An 11,931-nucleotide genomic window follows, 5' to 3' on the forward strand; every position below is an offset into this window, starting at 1 on the left:
TAATGCAATCCCACCCTCCCAATGCTGGTGAACGGTCCCCAGACAGTGGGAACACACCTTGTCTATCGCTATCAGTCACCAGAATAACCATCTGTCAGCCAACCACCATCCTCAACTTTAGATTGGGTCATTGTCAAAGGATTGCAAAACAGGGTGGCATGGCTAAAACCTGCACTAGCCTTGCACGCCTACATATAGCAGCAACCCTGTAAGTGGAAAATGTTGCAAATCAGCATGGATACAATCTTTGCAAATGTGCCTTTCTTTATTCTGGAGGATGCGTAAGGGCGCATCAGACCCGTCAGGGTTGACTATGCAGCAGTTTTGCCTTGTTTAGCCTGGAAGGCAGATTCAGCTTTCCTGTAACGGTCCAAATGTACCAGTACCTATCCCTTTAACCTGGTGCCCCGTGCCAGCACTCCTCTAATGACATACATACCAAATAGCACTAGTCAATGGTTTAAAAGCGACCCCCCCCACCCCCCACTCGCCCTCCCTTTCCTCGTTCCCTCCTGTTATCCCTCTCTCTCTCTCTCTCTCTCTCTGGCTGTCTGGTTCAGTCCTTATGTCTGCCTCCCTGTCAGTAGACCTCTCTCCTCCCTGTCAGTAGACCTCTCTCCTCCCTGTCAGTAGACCTCCTCTCCGGTCCAGCCCAGCCTGGCACTGCCTCCTCCTCTCCGGCTCGAGCGCAGCCTGATTCACACTAACACACAAAGCGCGAGCCTCTTTCTCCTCCAAGACACGTCATGCAAAACCAAGAAATGCAAACCCTGGCAAGTGGTGACCGTCACGGCAAGTCGCAGGCATTCGGCACGAACGGCCAATAAAAGATAAAACAAAAGGGACAAAAATTGAACAAACAAATAAATCCCGCAAGGAAGCAAAGGGGCTCTCCTCTCCTAGTGTGTGCTTCAGGATCCCGGAGAAGGGACCGGGCGCAGTGATATGTCGATGCCGCAGTGCCGCTGCTTAGAGGGTATGCGCTTCCTCGGCTGAAATAGTGCTCAGTATGGGATTTACACAGGTCTAAACTTGTTCCACTCACTGTAATATATTCAAATCTCTTAAAGTGTCATGTCAGCATGTTCCTCTTGTAATGACTGTTGTATGACACTGTTATAAAAGTTGTAACTACAGTATACACACTACAGCTTCACAGATGGAGTACATCCCAGTCGGCTTGCCAAGCCAAGGCATCATTTCAGAAACCAGAAATCATGGTGTCATTTCAGAAATCATGCTGTCATTATTGTGTGTTTAATTGACAATTCGCATAATTCTCTTCGTAATAATTCTATCATCCAGGACAACATATATCGAGTTAATACCAGTAGACCTATGATATGCCATAATGTGAATAATATATCCTGATTTGTCATAGGTGCATGTCCCAGATACACCAATAGACAACCCCAAAACCCCTGTCTGGCAGAGCTCCATCTGCTGCGTTCATACAGTATCCTCAGCTCAGGACTGGAGGTGTGGAGGGAAGGTGTAGGGCAGTGTTGAGTTTATCCTATCACACATAGACAGTATTGACAGAACCATCGTCTCTGCAGATCCAGAGCTAGGTGTCAGATTATCTTTTAGGTTATGTAACACAGAGAGGCTTTTGCTTCAGGGAGGCGGGGCCAACTATTCACCTCACCTGTCTTAGGACAGAAGTGTGCCACAAAATGCCAAAGCATTTAACTTTTTTGAAATGTACATTTCTTTAAAAGAATTTGGCATTTAGCAGACGCCTTATTCCGAAGCGATTTACAAGCAATACATTTGAATACTAAGCAAGTGAATCATCAATCCACCAGTCGTAGCAGGAAGAGTAATCCAGCTCAGGCCCGGGGCCATTGGTAGAAGAAGATTTTTCACCTTCTTCTAAACCTATTTTTTTTTTTTTTTTTTTTTTTATTTAGACACTGGAGAAACAGAGAAACAATACAAGGGGGGCAATATAAGTTTTTAGGGACACAGTAGAGGGGAAAAGCGGGTGTCTTCAGGAGACGCAGTGCTGGGGGGCAGTAGATGTCTCAGGAGGAGCAGTTAAAGTGTTTGGTCGTTCTCACAAGTACCTGTAAGTGATCCCGGTTGGCGGTGATAACAAGGTAGAGGCCAGATGTACTATTTGACATGTTAGCTGCAATAAGTGATGGATATTGCAAATAATTAAATGATCACTAATGATGGTGAATATTGCAGATGTTCTATTGTGGATTAATGGTAATTTAATGTTACTGTACAGTGAGCCAAGACTGTGTGTTCCACCCCAGGATACACAATGTTATACAATGATTGATTCTCAAACATTTCACGGTTGGTCTAACTGGTAACTGCAAACCAAGGATGTCGAGAGACTCTCCTGAGCAACGGCTTCATTATAACCACGGTAATTTATTCGATGGATATTCTATTGCCTGGAGAGGGAACAGGATTATGCAACCTTCTAGTTATTCAACATCTATGCAATGTATCATTTGAGTACAAAAAAATCTATATAGAGTATTCATACATTATTATTGGCGCCCTGCCGTCTTCTCCTGTGCGAGAGCAGGGTCATGGTAAAGACATCGTGTTGCTTTGATGTCCCTATGGTACTGAATTGATTCTCAAAACCATAATTACTGAATGAGCATTACCTTTTTAGCCACAGTCATGCAAATATTGTCCTCACTCTTAATTAAGCAAATGTCAAATTTGCTATTTCAACAGCTCTAAAGATTTCTTTAGCTATGCCACTTATATTTGATTCGTTTATTAATGAATTCCTCCATGTGTTTCGATGGTTGCTCTATTGATGTTCCGTACTCCATACTCAATTAGTGTATCGTTGGAGCAGGTGTCACCAGTGATGCCACTTGAAAGGGATTGATTTTCTCTGACAACCCATGCCTTTTGAATGTTTAAATGGAACCCATAATACAAAAGCATGTGTCAAAGAAATAATAGAATACCAGTCAAATGAGTTTGAATCCTATCAATGTCATGGGAGGGAGGGAGGGGTTTATAAAATCACCACACAATAACTTATAACATCAATCAAATTCAATGAAACCATCTCACCACCATACACGTATGTTAACACTAACAGCACCCAGAGAACCTGTGTGTTTTTAGCGTGGCATGGTGATGTAAAGCCTGGGCGGTATGGCTCAGAGGGTGGCAGAGTGCTTCTATAGCCAGTGCCCTCTGAGAGTGGCCCCTTCCCCGCCCTGCCGCCCTGGTTAGACTAATGCTCTGGGACACACACACACTTGACCCTGCCTCATCTTCCAGGAGGAGCGGCCTTTTGACAAAGTGGCATGGCGGAGGAGAGGACAAAGAGCCGCTAATTCAGCTGTCCGGGCCGCTCCTCATTAGGAGGAGAAGACAAATGCGCTGCCCTGCCCTCCTCTCAGCCTCTCCATAATCAGCTTTAATTACACACTAACCAAACTTTCTCTGCCTCCATGTCTGCATTCTGCAGGCGTTCTCAGGTCTATTGTACTCCCAGTGTTGGGGAAGCTACTTTGTAAAATGTATTTAACTAAATAACCAATTACTTTACATGGGAAGAGGTACAACGACACTAAAGCTACCTTTGAGAGAAATCTAGTTTGTCCAAATAAAACCACAGTGAAACCGTGGGCGAAACAGTCAGTCAGTGAAAGATGACCAGTCCAGGAACAGAACGAGTGTGACTGAAACACTCTTAAATGGGAAGCGGGGAGACCGGAAGGCAGGAAGGGAAGAAATAGTATGGAAAGGGCTGGAATAATAGTTAATTTCCTATGGGGTTTTTTGGTTTTCTTTTGGAAAGATGTAGTGACAGTACGTGCCGTTAGAATTATAAGGTTCTATCTCCATTTTTGTCAAAATTGAGTTTTTTACATAATCTGATCCGTAAGGTGTTTATTAATGCCTGTGTGGTGTTATTTTTTAAATGTTGCAAATTTTTTGTTAGTAATTCATAAAATACAAAGGTTCCATCTCACAAAACATAATGGAATGTAAAAACTTTGACGCTCAATATCTCTGAACCACCCTAAACGGAGATATAACCTTATAAACCTTATAATTCTAAGCTCACAAGTAGCTTAATAAACCACTACGAAAAGTTAATTAAGTTGGAAAGTTAATTAGTAGAATTGAGACATTTAAAAAAGGCTGATTCGGACTCTTCCAAACTCCCCAATATACCTGTAGCTTGATACACACTCCAGCTGGAAAAAGACCACTGCAACAACTCTGTTCTCTGTGTTCAACAAGGTGAGAACTTAATTGACAGGTTTAAATCTACTCTTGCTGCACAGTGTTATCATTTCATTGGGGACCATGTGTTACATCTGACACCTAACATTGGCATTGACCTTTAACGACTATCTAACCATGGCAACATCACATCAACGTCACACACTCTCCCTTCTGGAGGGAAAAGCAACAGGCAGAGCAGACTAAAACTGTAAAGGAGAACATTAAGGATGAAGAAAGTGAATACATCCTCGAAGATACATTACCTACACGAACCTAAGCATGCTTCAAACAACAGCCAGCGGACCGATCTAATTACGCTTTTGTTAGCATCTTCTTGTGATGTTTGAGGAATTCACTGTGTTTACCTCTACCAAAGGGTGCCTACAGCAGTGTTAAACACTTGAGAGGTGTCAAAACACTATCAACCCTCCGGGTTACATCTCCCCTTCTCGCCAGTGATGCAACCCTGCCACAGACTGTAGGAAATCAGAGAATCAGATTTACAAAGAGACACTTGGATTCTTCTCGGTGTCTAGTGCCTTACACTTTCTACAGTACTCTGGTTATCGTCAAGGATCTCACCTGAGAGGGCTATAAAGACGAGTTAAGTACAATACAATGTAGATAGCTTCTAATGGTGTTCCAGTGGCACTTACAGTATGTGTTATGGGGGGAGTCATTTTTGACGACTCCCCGATGCCTCCTCCTGGCCTGAGTTCTGCACTCGGTATGGACTATGGAATTACCGATTTGCGTCAGCTGTGAGTGTTTGTATGTTGCTATTTAAATGTCCCACTTCCATGTTTCCCTTGTCGGTTGATCGCTTTGCTCTTATTGCGGGCGGAGTGGACACCTACTCGTCACCTGCCCAGAGAAGCCAGGAAATGAGAAGGCTCGCTAGTGTCGGGAGGGGCGTTGGTGAGCCACGAAACATCCTCAGCTGTGGGGGTCCATCATACTTTTTTGGGGGGTTACGCTACAGTGGGGTCGCGACGGGTGTTGGCGTTGATTTACTCGGGGGTGGTGGGGAACCTTAGGGACATGAGCCGTTTCCTGGGGGATGGACAGGGTGGTCAGGATGGCGCTGAGGTGGGAGCCTGACCCTGGCGGGGGTCCGCCGGGGTGGCTTTATGTCCCTAAGGCTGCGTGCGCACGGCTTCTGCAGTGGGCGCACGGGTCCTCTCTCACCAGCCAACCGGGTGCCACCAGGACATTGGACTTCATTCGAAGGAGGTTCTGGTGGCCCACAGCTGAGGGGGACACGCAGGCGTTTGTGGCAGCCTGTGCTGTGTGCGCGCGCAGTAAGATCTCCCGTCAACGTCCAGTGGGACTCCTGCGACCCCTGCACATTCCCAAACGTCCCTGGTCCCACATCTCCCTCCACTTCATATCAGCCCTACCCCCCGTCTGACGGTTTCACCACTATCCTGGTGGTGGTGGAGCGGTTTTCTAAGGCTGCACACTTCATTCCCCTTCCCAAACTCCCCTCGGCCCAGGAGACTGCTGAGACAGCTTACGGTCCGGCACGTGTTCAGGGTGCAGGTCCTTGTCGGTTGATCGCTTTGCTCTTTGAAGAATTCTAGTCTTGCCAGTAGTCTATTTCCTGGTACCGTAAGACTGTAATTCGTGTGCTCTTTGATACTATGATAGTCCCTGCTGGAAACTCCCAGATACCTTATTGATTCTTGTTTTGTTTAGTTCTTGTTTAATCCTATCAGTGTGTTGACTGCATAGCCTGTTTAATCCTATCAGTGTGTTGACTGCATAGCCTGTTTAATCCTATCAGTGTGTTGACTGCATAGCCTGTTTAATCCTATCAGTGTGTTGACTGCATGGCCTGTTTAATCCTATCAGTGTGTTGACTGCATAGCCTGTTTAATCCTATCAGTGTGTTGACTGCATAGCCTGTTTACTCCTATCAGTGTGTTGACTGCATAGCCTGTTTAATCCTATCAGTGTGTTGACTGCATAGCCTGTTTAATCCTATCAGTGTGTTGACTGCATAGCCTGTTTAATCCTATCAGTGTGTTGACTGCATAGCCTGTTTAATCCTATCAGTGTGTTGACTGCATAGCCTGTTTAATCCTATCAGTGTGTTGACTGCATAGCCTGTTTAATCCTATCAGTGTGTTGACTGCATAGCCTGTTTAATCCTATCAGTGTGTTGACTGCATAGCCTGTTTAATCCTATCAGTGTGTTGACTGCATAGCCTGTTTAATCCTATCAGTGTGTTGACTGCATAGCCTGTTTAATCCTATCAGTGTGTTGACTGCATAGCCTGTTTAATCCTATCAGTGTGTTGACTGCATAGCCTGTTTAATCCTATCAGTGTGTTGACTGCATAGCCTGTTTAATCCTATCAGTGTGTTGACTGCATAGCCTGTTTAATCCTATCAGTGTGTTGACTGCATAGCCTGTTTAATCCTATCAGTGTGTTGACTGCATAGCCTGTTTAATCCTATCAGTGTGTTGACTGCATAGCCTGTTTAATCCTATCAGTGTGTTGACTGCATAGCCTGTTTAATCCTATCAGTGTGTTGACTGCATAGCCTGTTTAATCCTATCAGTGTGTTGACTGCATAGCCTGTTTAATCCTATCAGTGTGTTGACTGCATAGCCTGTTTAATCCTATCAGTGTGTTGACTGCATAGCCTGTTTAATCCTATCAGTGTGTTGACTGCATAGCCTGTTTAATCCTATCAGTGTGTTGACTGCATAGCCTGTTTAATCCTATCAGTGTGTTGACTGCATAGCCTGTTTAATCCTATCAGTGTGTTGACTGCATAGCCTGTTTAATCCTATCAGTGTGTTGACTGCATAGCCTGTTTAATCCTATCAGTGTGTTGACTGCATAGCCTGTTTAATCCTATCAGTGTGTTGACTGCATAGCCTGTTTAATCCTATCAGTGTGTTGACTGCATAGCCTGTTTTCAGAGACTTAATTTCTTAAAGTCTCAAGTCCGTATTTGTTTGATCCTGCCTTACCGTCTCAGTAAAGAGGAACACACGTTCCTGTCTCGTTCATTCTGATCTGCACCACACCTGAACACACGTTCCTGTCTCGTTCATTCTGATCTGCACCACACCTGAACACACGTTCCTGTCTCGTTCATTCTGATCTGCACCACACCTGAACACACGTTCCTGTCTCGTTCATTCTGATCTGCACCACACCTGAACACACGTTCCTGTCTCGTTCATTCTGATCTGCACCACACCTGAACACACGTTCCTGTCTCGTTCATTCTGATCTGCACCACACCTGAACACACGTTCCTGTCTCGTTCATTCTGATCTGCACCACACCTGAACACACGTTCCTGTCTCGTTCATTCTGATCTGCACCACACCTGAACACACGTTCCTGTCTCGTTCATTCTGATCTGCACCACACCTGAACACACGTTCCTGTCTCGTTCATTCTGATCTGCACCACACCTGAACACACGTTCCTGTCTCGTTCATTCTGATCTGCACCACACCTGAACACACGTTCCTGTCTCGTTCATTCTGATCTGCACCACACCTGAACACACGTTCCTGTCTCGTTCATTCTGATCTGCACCACACCTGAACACACGTTCCTGTCTCGTTCATTCTGATCTGCACCACACCTGAACACACGTTCCTGTCTCGTTCATTCTGATCTGCACCACACCTGAACACACGTTCCTGTCTCGTTCATTCTGATCTGCACCACACCTGAACACACGTTCCTGTCTCGTTCATTCTGATCTGCACCACACCTGAACACACGTTCCTGTCTCGTTCATTCTGATCTGCACCACACCTGAACACACGTTCCTGTCTCGTTCATTCTGATCTGCACCACACCTGAACACACGTTCCTGTCTCGTTCATTCTGATCTGCACCACACCTGAACACACGTTCCTGTCTCGTTCATTCTGATCTGCACCACACCTGAACACACGTTCCTGTCTCATTCATTCTGATCTGCACCACACCTGGCTAACACGTACCTGTCTCGTTCATTCTGATCTGCACCACACCTGAACACACGTTCCTGTCTCGTTCATTCTGATCTGCACCACACCTGAACACACGTTCCTGTCTCATTCATTCTGATCTGCACCACACCTGGCTCCAACATCCTGTCTCGTTCATTCTGATCTGCACCACACCTGGCTCCAACATCCACACCTGGCTCCAACATCCTTAAAACGTAACACCATCCTAACAGCATGGCAACAAAGAAGTGCTGAATGCTAGAACGGGATCATCTCACTACCTCCAAGCTTTCTGTCTCTAAGCCCTTATTATTTATACTGTGTGCCCTATAGTCTTTATTTAGATGTCTCTTGCTCTGTAGTCATGCAGAACAAGATGGAGGAATCTGAACCATCATCATGGTAGCTTGACGGTGCTGACTGATACACCAGCAGTATCATGTTGCTGCTTTTCTATTATTATCATTTTTTATGATGGTGATTTGAGTAGAGTAGTTAAATCACATATGAGTGGGAAGCCTTATATTCATCATTAATGACTAACTAGTCCCTCAAGGCCCAACAAATGTCTAATGCCCTTAAACTGCATGTTAACACATTAGGACTTGATGGCTAATTAATAGCTAATAAGTGTGTTATGACCCATTGCTCTGAAATGGTACTGAATTATGAATTGTGGTAAGCGTACTGTGTTTTTTTGATGGCTCAAGGAAATGATTGGCCTATGGGACAAAGAGCAAAGATGACAAAGAGTAAGAGCTGATATTAGATTAGATCATGTTGCACAGTCTCAATAAGAACAGTACTATGTGAACACATGAAAATGCTGTGTGCTCCACAATGATTTAACTTTACATATCATTAAGCATTAAGCTTCATTGTGTGCACTATGCACATATAATTGCCCTTAAGGCACATTATGAATCAATATGATTGAGAACACGAACACGAAGATATTAACAGGCATAGTGAGAGATTCTCCCTGATGTTAATGTATGGGGGCTGTCAAAATCCTCTTTGCTCATGTTACTTCCGCTAGTTCACACAATCAATCACATTTGCATTTGAAGTCCACCAGTCCATTCTTACAAGCTAAAAGATTCAGTATTAAATGGAGCACAGGGATGAGCACACTGGAGATGGACCATATAGAGCGGTAATTGCCAAGCAATTGTAACTCAATGTTATGACGTGATTTTAGTACATTTGAAGGGCTTTCTATGAGCTTTTCCTCACATGTGTGACACGGTCTAGTGTTTTGGTCCGCCTGTCGGCAACCTATCAAAATGTTTTGCATGCGGACCAAAACACTATTCATGTCACATATTGTATGTCAAGTATGGTCTTTCACTAGAATACTCCTGCACTGAGAGTGGATGTTTTTATCAAATGTGAATGCTGTTTTTCCTTCAATTCAATAGATAAGTTGATACACTTAAGTCGGACACTTTCAACTTCAGCACAGCACAGCACAGCACAGCAGAGGAGCATTTTTCATATCTGTCATCTGTGTAAATAAACGAGAAAGCCTCCAAATATAGCCTGAGATCAAATGGAACCAGGGACAAACACTGACACAACGCTACTCCTCCTGGTGCGTTTACCTATTACAGTGTGATGACAAACACAACAGTACTCATGTAGATTGCATTATGGATATTGAAGATGATGACCTAAAAAAAAGAGCATGTTTCCCTAAAATATTAACTGATGTTAATAATGCTTTACCTTACCTTTTCCTACAGTCATGCACTCAGTGTAAAATCAAGCACAATAACTGGACAGTATGATAGTAACAACCAGCTCAGTGGCCTTGCGGTTAGAGTGTCCACCCTCATGTCCAGGGGGTTGTACTTGTACATCAAGCTGCCTCACACTCTAGAAACAGGAGATAGGCTCCTGCTTGAGAACCACCGGTTCTCAAGGCTACTTACTATGATAGAAACAGCAATGTATCAACTGTTAATCTTTGTTTGATTCCTTCATGGAGAGAGTCTTCATGGAGAGAGTCTCAACCCTCCGATTCCTGGGGATGCACATGCGGGATGACCTGACCTGGAAGGACAACACAAAAGCCACCATCAAGAGGGCACAACAGCGGCTATACACCCTGAGAGTCCTCAGGAAGGAACACAGCAAGCAGAAGATACTGGTGACCTTCTACCGCGGCGCAGTGGAGAGCATCCTCACCTACGGCATCTGCAACTGGTTCTCCAGCTGCACAACAGCGGAGAGAAATGCGCTACAGAGAGTCGTGAGAACAGCAGATCACCGGCGCCCCCCTCCCCTCTCTGGAAGAGCTGTACAACACACGCTGTCTCAGGAAGGCCTCCAAGATCTCCAGGGACCCGACCCACCCTGGGTACGAACACTTTACCAGGCTGCCCTCGAAAAGGCGGTTCAGGACCCTGGCCGCAAGGACAAACAGACTGAAGAACAGCTTCTACCACAGGGCCGTCCAGGCCCTGAACACAGCAAAGACCTACGTTCTGGGCCCTGGACAGTCTGGACGGATTAATGGCAGCTGCTGGACTGAAAAAATCAGGTGTAGTGCTGAGGCACAAACATGTACATTTCAAGCCTGCAAACTGTGACACTTTAAATAAATGTGAAATAATACTATTGTGCAATATGACAACCCTAGTCGTCTATCTGTACAGTATAGTACAGTGGATAGTGTACATAGCCTTTATTTATGTAAACCAGCTCCTTCCCTTCTTGTGATTTTTTTTTAAAGTGTTTTTTTTTTCCCTTTCCTAACACCAGGGGAGCCACCCTCCTAAATTTCGTTGTTTGGTACCTGTACTGTAGCAATGACAATAAAGTCCATTCATTCATTCATTCATTCATTCATTCATTCATTGTTTATAGGCTTTAGTCCGTAACTAGCAACACAAATAGGGTTGTCTCTTGTAGCCTACTTATTGGGTTTAATTCATCACATCAAACCCATCCTCCATGTTCAGCCATGAAGACAGAAGAAATAGGAGACATGATGTGGGTTCCATACTAAAGAATGGAGATAACCATAGTGTACTGTACCTGTTGGAGCTGAATGTACAGTATTGAAGTGTACACCTTTTAAACTACAATATCAAAGACTCCAGAACAGAAACTATGCAACTGGTGTTGTGTATAGAGACATTCAGATGATACTGTACCAATAGAATATGCACAAGTGTATCATTTTCACAACATCTCCAGTATGGATGGTTGATGGTTTGCTTGGAGATGGTTGCTCCAAGGTTGGGGTGTGCAGGGTTTGCTCAGGGTCTGGCCAGTGGAGGAAATCAGATGGAAGTGGTGCTTTGTTTCCTCTGTGCTTCCGATTCATGTAATAGCAGGAAGTTCATCACCCCCCTTGTTTCCTTATTTACATGGGGCTCTGGCGATCTGCTGAGTGCTCAATAGCATCAGCTCCATTAGCCACGGGCATGTGTTCAGTGTGTGTACAAACATAGGCAGTGTTCAGTGTGTGTACAAACATAGGCAGTGTTCAGTGTGTGTACAAACATAGGCAGTGTTCAGTGTGTGTACAAACATAGGCAGCCGTGACAGAGACAGCCTGTGACAGCCGCGGACCCTCCCCCTCCCCCACCCCTATCCACGAATCGCATGATATAAAGACAGACGCACAAACATTTTCTGTTCCCTCGTTCGCCCCCCTAACGCCACACACAGACGCCACACGCAGGCTCCTCAAACCGGGCTAATTGTGCCTTTTATGAAGCAGA

The sequence above is a fragment of the Nansenia antarctica genome, assembly GCF_963989245.1.
Source record: "Nansenia antarctica genome assembly, chromosome: 20".
In the NCBI taxonomy this organism is placed as follows: Eukaryota; Metazoa; Chordata; class Actinopteri; order Argentiniformes; family Microstomatidae; genus Nansenia; species Nansenia antarctica.